Source organism: Pteronotus mesoamericanus, unplaced genomic scaffold (assembly GCF_021234165.1).
Source record: "Pteronotus mesoamericanus isolate MK-2021 breed Mesoamerican mustached bat unplaced genomic scaffold, CSHL_Meso_final contig_98, whole genome shotgun sequence".
NCBI lineage: Eukaryota > Metazoa > Chordata > Mammalia > Chiroptera > Mormoopidae > Pteronotus > Pteronotus mesoamericanus.
The window spans coordinates 2,018,214-2,037,491 of NW_026555295.1; the positions used below are offsets into that span (position 1 = coordinate 2,018,214).

At 33.9% G+C, this 19,278-nt stretch overlaps 1 protein-coding gene across 2 annotated transcripts in view; it reads right to left on the bottom strand.

Annotated features, from left to right (window-relative positions):
• Nucleotides 1-19,278, bottom strand: part of EXOC6B (exocyst complex component 6B) — a 566,147-nt gene that overhangs the window by 192,344 nt on the left and 354,525 nt on the right. The gene's annotated exons all lie outside the window — the stretch shown is intronic.

A 19,278-nucleotide genomic window follows, 5' to 3' on the forward strand; every position in this document is an offset into this window, starting at 1 on the left:
ACACTGGTGATAGGAAGCAGATGCCACCTCCACTGAAAAATATTGATATATTTGCAGAATATGTTAGCTGCCTACTCATAATCCATTATCCCTTCTATTTTAACAAAATTATCCTTGGCCATATAAAAAGTTAGAATATTTACAACTTGTCATATATGGAAAGCAAATGATTTGAAAGTAGAAATGTCTGCAGAAGCCCTCTTGCCTGGTCCTTCCTTTTTCTTTTCTTTCTTTCTTTTTTTTTTTGCTGTCAAAATAAGTATGTGATGGCTAGAATTCTAGCAGCTATCGTGAAATGTTGAAGAAAAGGTCAAGAAAATGATAGACCTCAGCCCTGACATTCCCGAGTGTCTGAGCTAGTATCATTTCTGGAGTTGTCACTATGTGAGATAATGTACTCTTAGGTATTCAAACTACTGAATACTTTTATTATTATTGATAATAGATAACCACTTCAAAGTCAGTAGAATCAGAAAATGAGATGGCAGACATGTACACCTTTACACACACAAATAACCTGGATAAACAATAACACTGCCATAAAATGAGGCAGAGAAAACGATGAATAATTGTCTACCCACCTTGTTTTTTGACAAGCACATGCCATGTACAGATCCTCTATATCTGAGGTCAAGTAAGGAAGGAAGTAAAACACATGACAATAGAAATACTATAAAACAAAGGAAAGAATACAGCATCTGTAAAAATTATGTGTCAATTTGACTGGGTGATTGGATGCTCAGGTATTTACTCAAACATTATACTGAGTGTATCTGTGCAAGTATTTTTGGATAAAATTAACACTTAAATGAATAAACTGAGTAAAGCAGAGTCCCTTCCCTAATGTAGGTGGGCTTCATCCAGTTAGTTGGAGGACTGACTAGAACAAAAAGGCTGGCCATCCTGTAAGTAAGACCAACTTTCTTGGTCTCCAGCTTGCTAAGTACAAATCTTGGTATTTCTCAGACTCCATAATTACCTGAATCAATTACACACACACACACACACACACACACACGCACGCACACACGCACGCACAAATACATACACATGTCTTATTGGTTCTGTTTCTCTAAAGAGTCCTGACTAATACCAGTATCCAAAAGACTCAAAGTATTTTCAAGCCTCAGAAGATTGTATTTTAGTGGATCAAAAAGGAATTCTAAATAAACTCTTTGGTATCACCATCTAGAGTACAAAATAAACTGTTATGAATAAAAGAGAGACATAATACAGAGAAATTAATGCATGGTAAAATGATGACATGGTAAATGAAAAACTCAACAGTAAATATAAAGGAAGATGGATAACATTAAAAAGGTTGTAAGAAAACCAAACATACATAAACTAAATTAAAATCAATATAAAAGGGAACAGGTGCAGGATTTTAGCTATGGAAAACTACCCAAGTTGTGTGGAAAACAAACATGACACATTGTCCCAGAACTGAGAAAAAACTGGCATGAAGCTGAAAATTATGATAGCAAAAGTGATCAGTTTAATATAGAACATAAATTAACATCAGGTCAACTGATATTTGCAAAATGGGGGAGAGAAAAAATTAGGACACCGAGAATGATCAGTATATCAGAGAAAAACTTTACAGAAAAGTGTAAGCATTCAGGCAGAAAAATTAGTTCAATAACCAAAGAAGGAAAACAAATTTCTCTACTGCAACACTAAAAAATAGGTGGTAATGGAACAATGTGTACAGAGTATTGAAGGAACAAAATGTGACAAAATTAAAAAAAATAAAGCTGAAAAGTAAAAAGAAAATATTTGATATATAAGGAATGCCTCATAAATTATGAAACAAATAACTTGAAGTCATCATGGTCTAAAGCATGGAAAATAATTAAAAGTGAGATAAGCCTAATAATTGTCTTAAATTAAATGTCAGTATCACTATTTGATGTTGAAAAAAGATATATAACATGAAAAACAATGTTATAATAATAGAAATATTCTTGAGCTAAAACACTGGAAGATTTTTAAAATATAGGAGAGGAAAGGGGAGAATAAAAATGTGATAAACTATTTATATTAAATAATTCACAAATAAATTTTTTGTGCTTAATTCCAAAGCACAGAAAATTATAAGTTATAAATCATTTTGAAAAAATGAAAGAATTTATGTTCAACACTCTAAGGATGTGCAAAGCTAAAAAATATGACACATGCAGGGGTTTGATCCCTGGTTGGGGTACATGCAGGAATCAACCAGTGAATGCACAGGTGAGGGGAACAATAGGTTGATGTCTGTCTGTCTGTCTGTCTGTCTCTCTCCCACCACCCTAAAATCAATAAATTAAAAAAAGAAAGTAAAAAAGCACAAAGGAGGAAACTACCAGACTTCTGGCCATGATTGAGGTGTAGGTAGAGACACTTTGCCTTCTTGCACAACCAAAAGAAGAACAACAAATTTAAAAACAAAAAATTACCGGAAACTGCCAGAAAACTGAACTGTATGGAAGCCTGACAACCAAGGAGTTAAAGAAGAAACATTCATCCAGACCGGTAGGATGGGCAGAGATGGGCAGCTAGGGCAGAGAGGATGCGTAGCTAGGTGGTGGATGGAGGACCAGGTGGGCAAGGTGGTAATTGGCTGGCCCATTGGTCCCACATTTGTGTGCAGATAAACCGGGAGGAACAACAGGGGAGGGAGACAGACTGCATAACACAGTGTTCCAGCAAGGGAAAAGAAAGCCTCAAAACTTCTGGATGTAAAAACCTGTGGGGATTGCAGTGGTGGGAGAAACTCCCAGCTTCAAGGAAGAGTTCACTGGAGAGACCCACAGGGTCTTATAACGTACACAAACCCACCTATTCAGGAATCAGCACCAGAAGGGCCCAATTTGCTTATGGGTAGCAGGGGAAGTGACTGAAAGCCAGCCAAGAGCCAGGCAAGTGGTGTTGTTCTCTCTCAGACCCCTTCCTCACATACATCATACAACACAGCGAGTGGGTTGCCCTGCCCTGGCGAATACTTAAGGCTCCGCCCCTTCCAACTTAATTGGCCCACCATGACAAACAAATATGGCCCAAATGAAAGGACAGATCAAAGTTCCAAAAATAGAACTAAGCAATGAAGAGACAGCCAATCTATCAGATGCATAGTTCAAAACACTGGTAATCAGGATGCTCACAGAAATGGTTGAGTATGGTCGTAAAATGGAGGGAAAAATGAAGGCTATGCAAAATGAAATCAAGAAAAATATAGAGGAAACCAACAGTGAAGGGAAGAAAACTGGGACTCAAATCAATGACTTGGAGAAGGAGGAAATAAGCATTCAGTCAGAACAGAATGAAGAAACAAGAATTCAAAAAATTGAGGAGAGGCTTACGGACCTTCAGGACAACTTTAAATGTTCCAGCATCCAAATCATAGGATGCCAGAAGGAGATGAGGAAAAGCAAGAAATTGAAAACTTATTTCAAAAAACAACAAAGGAGATCTTCCCCGATTTGGCCAAGGAAACAGACTTCCAGAAAGTCCAGGAAGCTCAGAGAGTCCCAAAGAAGTTGGACCCAAGGAAGCATACACCAAGGCACATCATAAGTATACTACCCAAGATTAAAGATAAGGAGAGAATCTTCAAAGCAGCAAGAGAAAAAGAGACAGTTCCGTACAAAGGAGTTCCCATAAGACTATCAGCTAATTTCTCAAAAGAAACCTTGCAGGCAAGAAGTGGCTGGAAAGAAGTATTCAAAGTCATGAAAGGCAAGGACCTACATCGAAGATTACTCTATCCAGCAAAGTTATCATTTAGAATGGAAGGGCAGATAAAGTGCTTCCCAGATAAGGTAAAGTTAAAGGAGTTCATCATTACCAAGCCCTTATTATATGAAATATTAAAAGGACTTATCTTAGAAAAAGAAGAAGATCAAAAGCTGTGAACAGTACAATGAGAACAAACTTATAACTCTCAACAGCTGAACCTGAAAGAAACAAAGACAAAAACAAACTAAGCAACTAGAACTAGAACAGAATCAGAGAAATGGAAATCAGAGGGGACAGTGAAAGGGGAAAATGGGGGGAAAGGTACAGGGAAAAAGAAGCATAAATAGTAGGTACAAAATAGACAGGGGAAGGTTAAGAATAATATAGGAAATGAAGAAGCCAAAGAACTTTATATGTATGACCCATGGACATGAACTAAGGGGAAGGGGAAGGAATGCTGATGGAAGGGGGGTGCATGGGGGAGAGGAATAAAGGGGAGAAAAAAGCACAAAGGAAACTAAAGAAACTTTGAAAAGAAATACAATGAAACAAAATAACACAAATGCAAAAAAACAGTAATTGTATATTGTCTAAATTTTCCTATTAAAAGACAAAGGTAAGACAAAAAAACTGATGAAACTGACAAAATAATAGATAAAAGCATATAAGAAGAAATGTAAAGAAAGAGATAATAACATATTAATTAACAGATAAGTTTAAATTCAAGAAAGAAGTTATTAAACAAGAGTCATTTCCTATTAGCATTCTAAAATAAAGATCTGCTGCTGTAAGTCCTAATATAACATATAATATTGTATGTAATCATACATAAAGAAAAAATTGCAGAAAAGTAAAAATACCTAAAAAACACAGACAACATAATAATAGTAAGAGATCTTAACAGAATACACTAAGACACTGGCAGATCAAGAAGCAAAAGTTATGATAGGTGAGGTCTAAATAATAATATAATAATATGAATTCAAAGGATATATATTGAACTTTGTATATTATGGTCAAGAAATATGTCTTATCTGTAAATGAGGTAATATCCAGTGAAACCCTAGAAAACTTCTCAATATTAGTATTTGAACAAGTAGATACTCAAATAGCTAAACATAAATCTCAATTGTTTTGTCACTCTGTTATGTTATAAAAAAGAGAATATCTCAATGGATCACACAGTTAAACAAAAAAAGTTAAAGTTTTATAAATCTGGAAAAACATAGGAGAAAAATTTCTAGAACTTGGAGTAGATGATTATTTAGATATGACACAGTGCAAAGGTAAGCACTCACTCTGTGTGTGTGTGTATAAACACATATATATGAGATCACACACATATATATAAAATCAAACTGGTATCCCAAATATATTAAATATAAAACTTAATAATAAGTAAAATAACCCAAGTGAAAATATGGGGAAGAGATCTGGACACTTGACAAAAGATATATGAACAGCCAAAAAGCACATGAAAAGTGGGCAGCACCATTCACTATCGAAGAAATGATGAACAAAAAACAAAAGGCAATGAATGCCAGTACATATTCATTAGAGTGACTAAAATTAACAAAGAAGATGACAATACTAAATGTTGACAAGAATTTTGAACAACTGAAACTCTATTACATTGGTTATAGCAATACAAAATGGTATGGCTATTTTCAAAAACCCCTAGTGAGTTCCTTAAAAAGTTAAAAATATACATTTACCATTTAACACAAATGCCAATTAAAATAAAATGGAACCCATGATTTAATTTTACCATCAAAAAATAGGGAAAACCAGACATTATAAGCCTCCCAATTCATGGCAATTAGAAGCACACACAAATATCTATAAAGTATTTTTTTGTCAAAATTACATCTACTAACAAACCAACTGTTTAAAGGATATACCGAACACAGAGGAGCATATTAAATAACATCACAGGTATGTACCATGGGAAATCGTATAAAACAAATAACTGAGTTTCCTTAAAGAAGAGCTGGCAAAGTATTAAAAAAAAAAAGAAGGTAGAGAACTTACTAAAAAATAGACTTAAAGAGCCTTCCACTTCTGCCAAAGGCAACATAGCTTATATAAAACAAATCTTCCCACCAAGACCCACTATAAAACTTGATAAAATAACAGAAACAAAACAAAATAAAAACAGCTGTTTGAAGGCATTAAAGAACAATCAAGGACACAAGACTTAAAGGAACAAAAGAGTGAAGTTAAACAGTGAGGTGACCTGGGATATCTCCAATGTTTCTTTCCATTGAACAATTCTCTTATTCCCAACACAGGGTATGGAGGCTGAGAAGAAAATAGGAGCCTCTCAATAATGTAAAGACAAAGAATAATGAAGTTCGGCGCTCTCATCCCCAGGTCCTTTCCCATATGCCCCCCGCCAAAAAACAGTCAGTCAAAATAGGACATGATTCTGGGATAAAGTATATTGCAGAGAAATCAGACTGACATTCTTTATATTGTTTGCCTTCACTGAATCCTTAGCTAAAGAGGGGACATAAAACAGAAAAAAACAATCAGGAAGCACCTGCTAACAGGTAAGAAAGCTGCGCAGAATTTAACCAGTCTTACAGAGCTGAGCAGAAAATTAGAGATGAAAATCCCCCAAGGAGGAATAGTCCTGGTAAACAGTCCACAGTTAAATTTGAGATACCAGCAGAAATATAACCTTGATTAAGTATAAGCCAGAAATAGATCGGTCTTTACAAAGTCTTAAAGATAGTCTACTTTGCAGGGAGATTACATGATCTAGAGCTTATTAAGAAATTTACAGATAATGTTTGCATTCAACAGAAAACTTATCTGAAGTGACAAAAGATGAATATAGATCATGGGATGGGGTGGGGGTGAGTCAAAACAAGGTAATAATAGAAAACAAAACCACAAAAACCTTTGGGAGATTCAGATATTGCAATTATCATACAAAATAATTTCAGGTGTTTAAAAGAATAAGTAACAAAATAGAGAATTGTACTAGTACCTTAGATCTATAAATAGAAAATCAATAAAATTTTTAAAACTGAAAAACACAGTATCTAAAATAAGAACCCAAAAGATGTTTTTAATGATATATTAAAACATATATATATAATGATATATACATATTAGATATAAGAGAAGAGAGAATTAGTATACTGGAAAATAGGTCCAAAGAAAATATTCATACTCAAGCACAGATATAAACCAAATGTAAGAGACAAAAAATATTGTAAGAAATGTATGAAGTCCAGTAAAATATCTAATATATGTGTATCTAAGATTTTAGAAAGAAAGAAAAGAGAAAGAGAGAAAGTAAAGAAATTGTTGATGAGATACTGGCTGTGAATTTTCCAAATCTAACAAAGGACATTAAGTCCAAGATACAAGAAGATCTATGAATGCCAAATGAAATAAATAAGAACCCCACATCTAGGAACATCTTAGAACAAATACAGAAAATTAAAGAAAAAAAGAATAATACAAAAGTAACTACAAGAAGAAATAATAGCAACACCAACCCTGACAGCTGACTTTTTAATAAAAATGATAGATGCAAGAAGATAATTGCATTACAATTTTAAACTACCGGAGGCAGGGTCGGAGTAATTGGCAACCCAAATTCAGAAAAAAGGAATCCTTCAAAAAGGAAGGAAAAATAAAAATGTTTGTAGATAGACAAAATTAAAAGAATTTTCTATCACTAAACCCAAACCCCCTCCCAAAAAAAAACACCCCAAAAAACCACCATAACAGAACAAAACAAAAATTAAAGGGAATTTCCAATGTAAAACAAAAGTAATGCCCAAATGGCAGCAGAGTAATGCAAAAAGAACTGAGAATGGGGAGTTGCATAGATTATAAAAATAGTAATAATAAAGTTTAAGAGGCTTGAATGAAATACAAAATTACATACATGACAGTGGTAGCACAAAAGGCGGAATGAAGGTAATGGAGGTATAGTACTAACAGAGTTTTGCTTATAAACAATTTTTAAATGCATGTTCTAATCTATAAACAAATGTGGCAAGCTAACATAAGAGGACAATAAAATAAGAAACAAACAAAAAGAAGGCAAAGAAAAATATTTTAGAATAAAATAGAAAATAAAAAGATAGCCGATTTAAACAGAAACACTGTGTAATTATATTAGGTATGTGTAGAATAAATAGTAAAATTAAAGAAAAAATTAAACTAATGTTGAAAAATACATAATTAGACCTTCTGGTCAAGACAGTGGCACAGGTAAACATGATTTTTCCATGTGAAAAGGGGGCTGGTCTTGGCTCATGCTTCATAACTTCCTAAATCTTATTAAACAAGCAGCAGCCAGCCTCACTGAGCTCCCAGCCCCCATACCCTTGCTATATGGCCTCATGCACAGCACTAACAGCAGCCAACCTAGATTCACAGCTTGGCTTGTGAACCTGAGAAACTCCAAACCAAGCACAAGTAGCAGCCATCTCAGACTGCTTACAGCTCAGGCAGGGTGGCCTCGGTCAGAACACAGGTGGGGACTGACCTTGGCCTGCACCACCCAGGAAACCCCACAGCCTGCACACCCAGTGAAGAGCTACATACTATGTTGGAGCATGACCGCCCTGACTCTGTACAGCTGATTCTCCATGGAAGGTGGAGGTTGGAGATCAATGGTCACAGCCAGTCCTTGCAGCTGATTAGCCTGGGTAAACCCCTTCCATTGACCTGACAACAGCAATCAAGTCTCAACTACAAAAGAAGGGTATAGTCAGCCCACACAAAGGGCACACCTCAAGGACCCAACTTAGGTGACAGGAGAGGCTGTGCCACTGGACCCTACAGGACACACATACTATATTAGGCCTTGTTACCAAGAGTCAAAGCAGCTCTACCTAATACATAGAAACACACACAGAGAGGCTGCCAAAACAAGGTGACAAATTAAGACACATCATAATGAGAATATCCAAGGTTAAAGATAAAGAGAGAATCTTAAAAGCAGAAAGAGACAAGAAGTTAGTTACCTACAGGGGAATTCCCACAAAATGGTCAACTGATTTCTCAAAAGAAACTTTGCAGGTTAGAAGAGATTGGCAAGACATATTCAAAGTCATGAAAAGCAGAGAACTACAGCCAAGATTGCTTTACCCAGCAAAAGCTATCATTTAGAATCGAAAAGCAGATAAGCTTCCCAGACAAGAAAAAACTACAGGAATTCATCATCACCAAACCATTATTATATGAAATGTTAAAGGGACTAATTAAGAAAAAGAAGAAGATCAAAACTATTAACAATAAAATGGCAATAAATACATATCTGTGAACAATTTAATCTAAAAAACAAACTAAGCAAACAAGAAGAACAGAGACAGAATCATGGATATGGAGAGCATTTTGATGGTTGCCAGATGGGTGGGGGAATAGGTAAAGAGGTAAGGCGATTAACAAGTACAAATAGATAATTAGAGAATAGTCATGGGGATGTAAAGTACAGTATAAGAAATGGAGTAGCCAAAGAACTTATACGCATGACCTGTGGACATGAACAATGCTGTGGGTATTACCTGAATGAGTGGGGAGTGGGGGCGGAGGGGGACAAAGAGGAAAAAATTGGGACAACTATAATAGCATAATCAATAATATAAAATTAAAAAATAAAATGCATAATTATATGCTACTTTGAAGAGATGCACTTTCAAATAAGGACAGAGATGGGAAAAGACAAACTATTTAAGTCAAAAGAAAGTTTGTGTACCTTAGCAAACATCAGAAAAAGATTTATAAGGTATAAAAATATCTTTAGTTAATTCAATGGAAAGATATAATAAGTCTAAATTTGTATATACTTAATGAGCTTCAAAAATATTAAACAAAAATAATACAAGTAAAGGAAAAATAAACTAATCCAAATAAATCAGAATATAAAATATGTAATAAATGTCACAATAAATAAGCTTAACCTAATTGACACATATAAAATAATGTAGCACTTAACAACTAACAGTATACATGTTTTTAAAGTGCCTATATAATTCATGGGTCATGGAGTAGGGCTCTACAAATCTGATAGTATTAAAATTCTGTGCAGATTTTTATCTCTAGCCATAGTGGAATTAAGCTAGAAATAAATTTTGAAAGAAGACACCAGAAACCCTCCCCATCAAAAATTATTCTTTAAAAAAAAAATCAAGCAATGTACTTCTAAATAATCTATTGGCTAAGAAACAAATCAAAATGTAAACTAAAATATACTTTGAGCTGAACCAGCATAAAAATATAATGCATCAAAATATTGGGATAACAGCTTAAGATATAAGATTTATAGCCATTGACATATTTAAAAAGTGAAAGCTAGAAGTCAATTATCTAAGTTTCTATCTCAAACAGCTAAGAAAAAAATTGCATTTAAAAATATATAAATAGGAAATAATTTTTCCTATTTAAGAGCAAAAATCAATAAAATGTAAAAAATAAAAAGTAAACTGATGAAATCACAAGTTTGTTTTTGAAAGCACATAGTTACAAACAACTAATAATAAATACTTTTTAAAAAAATTTTAAAGGAGGAAAGATGTAAATAATATCAGAAGGATTGAAAAATAGAACACTATAAATAGTATTAACATTACAAAGAAAGAGTATATTATTAACAAAAATACACCAATAAAATTAACAAAGTAGATGAATTGGACAAATAATGCAACTTACCAAAAGTGACTCAAGAAAAAAAGAAAATCTGAACACCCCTAAATTTTCAAATACACTGATGCCGTAATTAAAAACTTCCCCTGAAAAGCAAATTTTTCTAAAAAGCAAAGGCCCACATGGTCACTGAATCTTCCAACATCTAGGAAAGAAATAACTACAATCTTACACAAATACTTCCAAAGGATAAAACATCTCTTGATTTGTGCTATGAGACAGAGTAACTATAATACCAAAATTTGTTAAAGACATGACAGGAAAGAAATATAGGCTAACCGCTCACATGAATATAGAAACAAAATTCTACACAAAATATTAACAAATGAAATCCAATTTTATATAAAAATGTATCACAATCAAGTTTATTTCAGTAATGCAAGAGTTATTCATCATAATTCAACATACTGATAGAATAAAAGGGAAACATCAAATATTTTTTCAATAAGTATAAAAAAAGAATGTGAATAATTCAATAACAATGCAGGATAAAAAGTATTCACAATCTAGAAATACCAGGGCAATTTCTTCATCTGATAAGAGCATCTACCAAAACCAACCAACCAACCAACAGCAAAAACATAGGAAATATCATACTAGGGTTGAAATATTTAAAAACACTGTAATAAATGAAATTGTTTCCTTTCCATTTTGGATTAGTCATTGTCGGTGTGTAGAGAAACAAACATAAGTGGTTTTCATGAATTGTCTGTAATTTTGCTGAATTAATTTAATACATATAGAAACTTCCATGTGAATTCACTGGGATATTCCATATATAAAACCATGTAATCTGCTAATAGAGATACTTTAAATTCCTTCTTTATGATTTGCCTTTGTCTCTTTTTCCTGACTAGCTGACCTGGCTAGAACTTCCAGTAGAACATTGAATAGTAATTGTGAAAGTGGGGATCCTTGTCTTAATCTTGATTTTAGGGGGAAAGCTTTCAGTCTTTCACCACTGAGTAATACGGTAACTGTAAAATTTTCATAAATGTCCTCTAACATATTGAGGATGTTCCCTTCTATTCCTAGTTTTCTGAGTGTTAGATTTTGTATAATCATTTTTGTAGAATTTGAGATAATCATGTGGTATTTTTCTTCATTCTATTAATATAATCTATTATATTGCCTGATTCCCTTAAATCGAAGCACTATTGCATTTCTAGGAAAATTCCCAGTTGTTCAGGGTGCAGAATACTTGTGATATTCTGTTTGATTCACTTTGCTAGTATTTTGTTGAGAATTTATGCTTTTATATTTATGTGAAGTATTGGCCTATTTTTTTTTTGTAATGTTTATCTGGCTTTAGTATCAAGGTAATGCTGGCCTAACAGAATAAGTTAGGAAGTACTCCCTGCTCTTCTGCTTTCTAAAATGGTTAAGAGGGATTGGTACTAATTATTTTTAAATATTAAGTAGAATTTACTAGTAAAATTATCTGGTCGTGGTCTTTCACTGGGAGATTTTTCATTACTGATTTAATATCCTTACTTAGAAGTTTGTTAAAATTTTCTATTTCTTCTTGAGTAAGTTTAGGTAATGTTAGTTTCTAAACTTTTGTACAGTTCATCTAGGTTATCTTTATGTTGTTATCATAAATTACATTTTAAATTATTATGTGTGCAATAACAGATTTGTAATTCTTTTTATGCATTTTTCTTTTAAATCAAGTAGGAATACAAGTAGGAGTACAAACCAAAGATACAATAATTTTGGTTTTTATATTTGCACATGTATTTACCTTTACCAGAGATCCTTATTTCTTCATACAGCTTCAAGTTACTATCTAGTGTCTGTTCATTTCAACTGAAAGGAATCCCTTTCATATTACTTGTAGTTTTCATCTAGCGGTAATGAACTCCTTTGGTTTTATCTAGATATATCTTAATTTCTACCTCATTTTGAAAGACAGTTTTTTCAAACAAAGAATTCTTAGTTGACAGTCTTCTTTCAGCACTTCAAAAGTTTCTGATAAGAAAACTGGGGTAATTTTATTGAGGATCCCTTGAATGTGACAAGTTGCTTTTCACTTGTAGCTTTCAAGTTTCTCTCTTTCTTTTGTAGAGTTTCATTGTAATGTGTCTCAACATGGGTCTCTGAGTTTATCCTATTTGGAGTTTATTGAAATTCTTGGACCTGTACATATATGTCTTTCATCAAATTTGGCCAAATTTCAGCCATAATATCTTCAAGTATTCTTTTTGAACCTTTCTCTCCCTCTTCGGCTTCTGAAAACCCATAATGCATATGTTGTTTTAGTTGATGAGGGTGACTCATAAGTCCTCCAGGCTCTTTGTACTTTATTCACCTTTTTTTCTTTTCTTAAGGCTCAATAATTTCCCATGGACAGAGACAATGGTATGGGGATTGCCTAAGGAGGGGGTTGGGTGGAGGTAGGCACAAGGGGGAAAAAGTGGGAACAACTACAATAGCACAAACAATAAAATATTTTTAAAAGACAATAATTTCATTTGCCTTAACTTCAAGTGTATAATTATTTTATCTGCCACTCAAATTTATAGCTGAATCCCTTAGTGAATTTTTCATTTCAGATATTGTATCTTTCTGCTTCAGAATTTGTTTCATCCCTTTTTGTAATTTCATCATTATTGAAATTCTCATTTTGTTCATATATCTTTTTCCTAATTTTATTTAATTGTTTGACCATATTTTCCTTTAGCTCTGTAAACATATTTACAACAGTTGTGTTAAAATTTGTCTGGACATTCTTAGAAATGGTTTCTGTCAATGCGCTTTTGTTCCTTTGAATAGGTCATGCTTTCCTGTGTTTTTGTATGCCTTATAATATTTTTGTTATTGAAAACAACATACTTAAATATTATAATGCCATAACTCTGGAAATAAGATTCTTCCCTGTTCACAGGGTTTGCAATTTTTTTATTGTAGTAGTTTTGTGTGTTTGTGACTTTTCCAAACTGCTTTGCAAAGACTGTATTCCTTGTCAAGTGTGGTCATAAACTCTTTGTTTCTTTACCTTGTGTTGAGCTAAACTTTTGACAGAGATTTCCTTGAATGTTGGGGCAAAACTCAAATCAAACCAAAACAAAGAGACAAAAACAAAAACAAAAAACCCTGTCCCAAGAAAAAGAAAAAGAAAAAGAAAAACAAACAAAACACTTCTCCCAGTTTTTGCACATTGTCTCTTGCAGGATCACTTGAACACTGAACACAGACTTGTAGTAAGTCTAGATATCAGCCCAAAGTGAAAACTTAGGGCCTTCTTAAGTCTTTTATGAGCATCTTTCCCTGGTTATAGATGTGGCTTTCTAACCGCCCCCCCACCCCCACATTTAAATAGGTGCTTTTAAGTGTCTTAAATTCCCAATGATCCTCCCCCAGCTTTTCCTCCTGGAACTTAAGTGGTCTATTGTATGTCTTCACTGCTATTTTTTTTTACCCCAGTCACCAGATGATTATTAGTTGACCTCACATCATTTTTGAAAAATGTTCGCCACTTTTCTAGCCTGAGTTCTAGGTTTGACAAAACAGAGATGAGTATCTGGCATCAGGTAGCCCTTAGACAGGTTAGAAGAGACATACACAAAATGTTTGTTATAAAAAGTGCTCTTTGCCTTCTGGAGTCAATGAACAGGATCCCACATTGGAAACACGAGCTACTTCTGGCTTAGGACTGCCAAGGTGTTGGTGATAGAGCAGATCAGGGGTAAGTGAAAACACCAACCACACAGATTCCCTACTATTTTTAGATTTCCTTTTCCTTGATTCAGCACTCCTTTGATCAATGTTTTAAGGGAATGATAAGAGTTGAAGCTGTCTGCTCCTCTATTTTGCTGTCATCACTCTCAGAGACTACTCTTCTTAATTCAAGTACCCATGTCACAAACATGGGTGCTTGTCCCAAATCATTCCAGAGACATGTTCCACAGTTCTTTATGGGACATTTTTAAAAATTGGAGTCTCATTTTGGAGATTGATTAAAAACATAAATTAAGTGTGGTCTGTTTTATCCAAATGCTTACTATTATAATTGAAAAACATCATGTGATTTCAATGTTTGAAATTGCCCTTGTGTTCACAATAAAGTTGGTATCAAGGAAATATTTTTGCCATGAGCAAAAGACTACACATAAACCTTTATGCATCTGTACCAAGTGAAATTTAAGATAATTTGCCACACAGTAAAAAAGAAAACAGTTTCACAATAGGTTAACTCAATAAGAGTATACAGACTTTGAAAGATCCTACTCTACATGTCAACTTCGAAAATTCGGCATTGGTAGTACTACTCGTATTGGGTGTAGTAATTTAACAAAATAACATTAATTTCATTATGTTATTCATTTCCATTTTTTTCATTGTAAATTTTTATATTAAGTTATAAATTTGTTTTAGAATTTTAGTGGTATAAGAAATATATGTATAAGGTACTTATATCTAATTTATATTTATAAACTTATAGGCAACACTACCAAAAAAAAATTAGAGAAATTTAAGAGACCAAGGAATGTTACTTAGCTCTGGCAATATGGCATACTAAGCTGACATAATCATAGAAATTATGGACTAAATATCATAGTATTTTTTTATTTGCAAAACTGAACTTGAAGGAAAGGGAAATCTCTATGTGCTAGAAATGAAAAGAAAACTGAAATACAAAGTAGTAGACTCCCGAGCTGATTTTGCTCAGATGTCAGAAGGACATAAGGCTGGAATTACTGAAGAGCTACATATTGAATTAATATCAACACAGGGATAGGTCTCAGGTTTTGCAAAAGGAATGGGCCTATAAGCCAGACTCCTGCTGTCTCAGTCAGCTTGGGCTCTTATATCAAAGTACCACAGAATGGGTGGCTTATAAACATCAGATATTTATGCCAGCATGACTGGCTTCTGGCGAGAGCTCTCTGTCAGACTGCAGACTCTCAAGTTCTCACTATATCCTTACATGGTGGGAAGAAAGCAAGCTAGCTCTTTGGCCTCTTCTTATAAGGGCACCAATCCCATTCATGAGAGCTCCACCCACATGACCTAAATACCTCCCAGGGGTCCAACTTCCAAAAACCATCACACTGGAGATTAGATTTCAATGGAAGAATTTTACGGTGACACAAATATTCATTCATAACATCTGCATACTTCTGAGACCTCAAAAGGTCCAGTGAAAAGACATCAGATTAAAGTGAAAAGGCATCAGTGAAAAGGGATCAGATTAAAATGACATGGAAGATTTGTTTTAGCTGTGCACTTAGTATTGGGGGAAAAATTGTCTCCCATGAGAAATCAAAATCCCAGCGCTGATGTGCTGTCAGAATTTATAATACCCATGTAGTATAGGAATCCCTAAGCTAAAATATTAACAGGAAAAACTGGTCATGAATCAGTGAAACCTCAAAGACAACTAGGGAAAACAAATGCCAAAGAGCTCAATAAAATCACTTTTGTAATCTAAGAAACACCATTTTCCATGGAAAAAAAATAATTTTTATTGAAAGTAAACTCACAATTAAAAATTTTAAACTACATAAAAACTGATTTTTCATGAGGTAGAGTCTAAAGATTAACAAAAAGAACAAAAAGCAGAGAGATCTGAGATAAAAAGAACTTTTTAAAAGTTAAAACACATGGTTAAGATGATAAACAAGATAAAAGGAATTTAAATCATTACAAAATAACAGAAGGGTATGAAACAGACATATGAAAAAGAACCAAATAGGACTTCTAGAAAAATACTATCACTGAAATTTGAAGTTCAATAGATTGGACTAGAAGACAGACCTGAGAAATTACCCAGAATATAAATCAGAGAAGTAAAATGTTTAAAATCTTGTAAGTAACAAGAAAGAAAAGACAAATTACCTACAATGGAACAATAAATAAGAGTGACAGCAAAAAGTCAGAAGACAGTAAAACAATATCTTCAATAGGCAGAAGGAAAATAAGGTTTAATTCAAATTCTAATCCTAGCTGGAGATTGAACAGGGGTAAATCAGTAACATTTTCAAGTAAGAGCAGTTCATATATCACTTAAATCTGAGAACATGCTCTAGGCAACAACCAGAGGCTCAATGAAAGTAACGACAGTGCGAGTCATAGGTATGTACTCTCTAAGTCTAGAACAGACCTTAGTTAGTGGGCATCGGACTCAACTCATTGCATGAATGACGACTGCAGCACTGCCATTAAGATGTGTCTAGAACCCACACAAACGCCTCCAGGGAGGTGAAGCTGGCTAAATCACAGAGGCAGCAGATAACACTTTTGCCAGAAGATTTTGTCTGCTTAGTCCTATTTCTGGAGCTAAGATAGCCCTCTAGCTAATGAAGCCAAGCCCCTAAGATATCTTTTTCCCTAGGCTGAATAAACCAACTTTTTTTCCAACTATCCCTACAGAATTTATTTTCTAGTCCTTTTTACATCATAGAATTTTGTTAGAAGCACTCCAGCTGGTTCACATGTTTTCTTTTTAGATTACAAAATAAAAGCAAAATAATTGATCCAGGCATACTCTGATGAGCATCTAGTAGAAAAGAACTTTATTCTAGATCAGTAGTTCTTAAAGTGTAGCATTTATCAGAATTCCCCGGAGAACTTACTAAAACACAGTGTGCTAACAGTATACCTGGTATGGGGTCTGAGATTGCATTATTAACAAGTTTTGTTGTGACACTGATAACTGTTCTAAAGGAGCCACACTTTGAAAACTGTTAGGTAATATTCTCCTATAACACAATTTAGGTCAATTCTGCTTTTTAGTAGACCTATCATCTTGCATACTTAACCAGAACTTGAAGTCAACTGAAATTCTCAAATCTGTCTTACAGACATAATTGATTTGAATAAACTACTTAAAATCCTCATTCCTTGTTTTCTATCTCAATTGAGAAAATCAACAAAAAACATGTTACAGGTGGTAAATCATTAAAGACATATTCATATATGAAAAAGAATATATTATTCTTTCTATTTTAGCTTTAGTTCATCAAGGTAAAGGGAGTTCCAGACCTCTGTCATCTCTAATTTGTAAGTGGGCCAGTTTCAGAGATCTCTTGCTGTCCTTTCCCTGACATTAAGAGAATTCGAAGGCTCTGCACTGTACTCAGTCTACAAATTATTTTTCTAAAATCCCATAATAACAATTGCCAAGAATGTCAAAAAACAATGAAGAAACTACATAATGCTTTCCAAAAACCCTTGAAAAAAACTCTTGGCTCCTTCTCAACTCCATGAATGGTTTATCTAACTGTCCAATTACTAGTTGTCCAGAAAAAACAGTTTTATAAGTACTTATCCAACACTGAAAAAAAAAGTTACTTTTAAGTTTTAGCCCCTGACTCCAGTTAGCTAATGTGACAGGAAGACAAAGAACCCTGCCATTTCCATATAACATGGACAGAGGCCCTCTGTGCAAGGATATTAATATGCCAGAACAGCCTTTCAAGGAACAGATGCGTTCAGTGTCAATTGGTTAAACTTTAGAAATTAATGACCTTCACCAGCCTTGCTTAGTTATTTTTTGAGCCAACTTCTTGGGTACCAAAGTTCAATACAAGTCAGTTTGACAGACTTAAATCCCAAGAGTACAATCCTGAAGTCTTATAAAAATTTACCAGCTCAGTGAAAATGCCCAGCTCTGCTCATACTTACCTCAATTCAAGATGTTTGGTTAGCAAAGGATCAATAGACAATTACTGGATTACAATATAACTTTTATGATAATTCTTATTTTCCATGCCTATTTAAGACTCTATGCCCACTGCTCTGACTGAATTAACCTGATAATAAGTACTCTCCCTGTCATGAATTGGTGAAAATGTTTTTGTAAAAGATATGAACATGCTGAGTTTTTATATCTTTTTTTTTAAGAACCATAACAAATTACTATAGCAACCCTACATCTTTAAGATCCTTAAGATCCTTAAGACTCAGGTATTCTCTTGAATTTGCAACTCAGGAAAGGTGAGCTAAATTAAAGAAACTAAAGCTCCTGATTGAAGCTTTTGCCCCAATCACGAAAACATACCTATGGAATTCTGGAACTTTACAAATCAAAGAATAAATTTACACAAAGGAAAAGATGCTGAATTTAGGGTTCTTCAAAGAATACATTGATTATTGTGGTTGTGGAAAAAAAGCAGTGGGGAAAGAAGCAAGGTCTTCTTACATTAAAACAAAAAACAAAAACCTACGTTTGAAAAGCATCCTGAAAACTCTTACAAATGCACTAACACTGTAATTATAAATGTATGAAAGCCTTTGTGTGCGTGTGTGCGTGCGTGCGTGTGTGTGTGTGTGTGTGTGTGTGTGTGGTTTTTTTAGTGTATCACCCACAGATGCTACAACTTTTTGTCTCTAAGTGTCCAAAGTGTGATAAACAAATTTAGGCCACAACTGTAGAATTACTGTGCCGACGTAAAAGCCAATTGAATGTTTCACTTCACTAATGAGGAAATAGGGGGCACAAAGTGAAATTTCTGACTATTGGCTCTTTGTGGAAAAGCAATGAAGATCTTAGAACTGTGAGAAATAACAATAATATGCGGGCACATATGGAATAATGCCAAATAGTAATAATAGTTTTTACTCTATGCCGTTCATCAAAGTTCAGAGAAACAATGATTTCTAGGAGATTTTTGGAGGCATATTATCATCTTTAGGATTCTAGAGGTGAACACAAAACTTTGACCAACTTTGATTTGTAAAACCATTTATTCTAGATTATGCTACAATAACACATAATTCCAAAATCTTTGTGGCTTACAACTACAAGGATTTCTTACTTATGTTACCTGTCAGGTAGGGCTCATGCTGAAGAAGCAGCCCTTTTCTGGGACATGTTACTTTCATTAAAGACAAAAGACAGGCATAGCGGAACAATGTAATCTTTCTTAAGGATTCTATTGG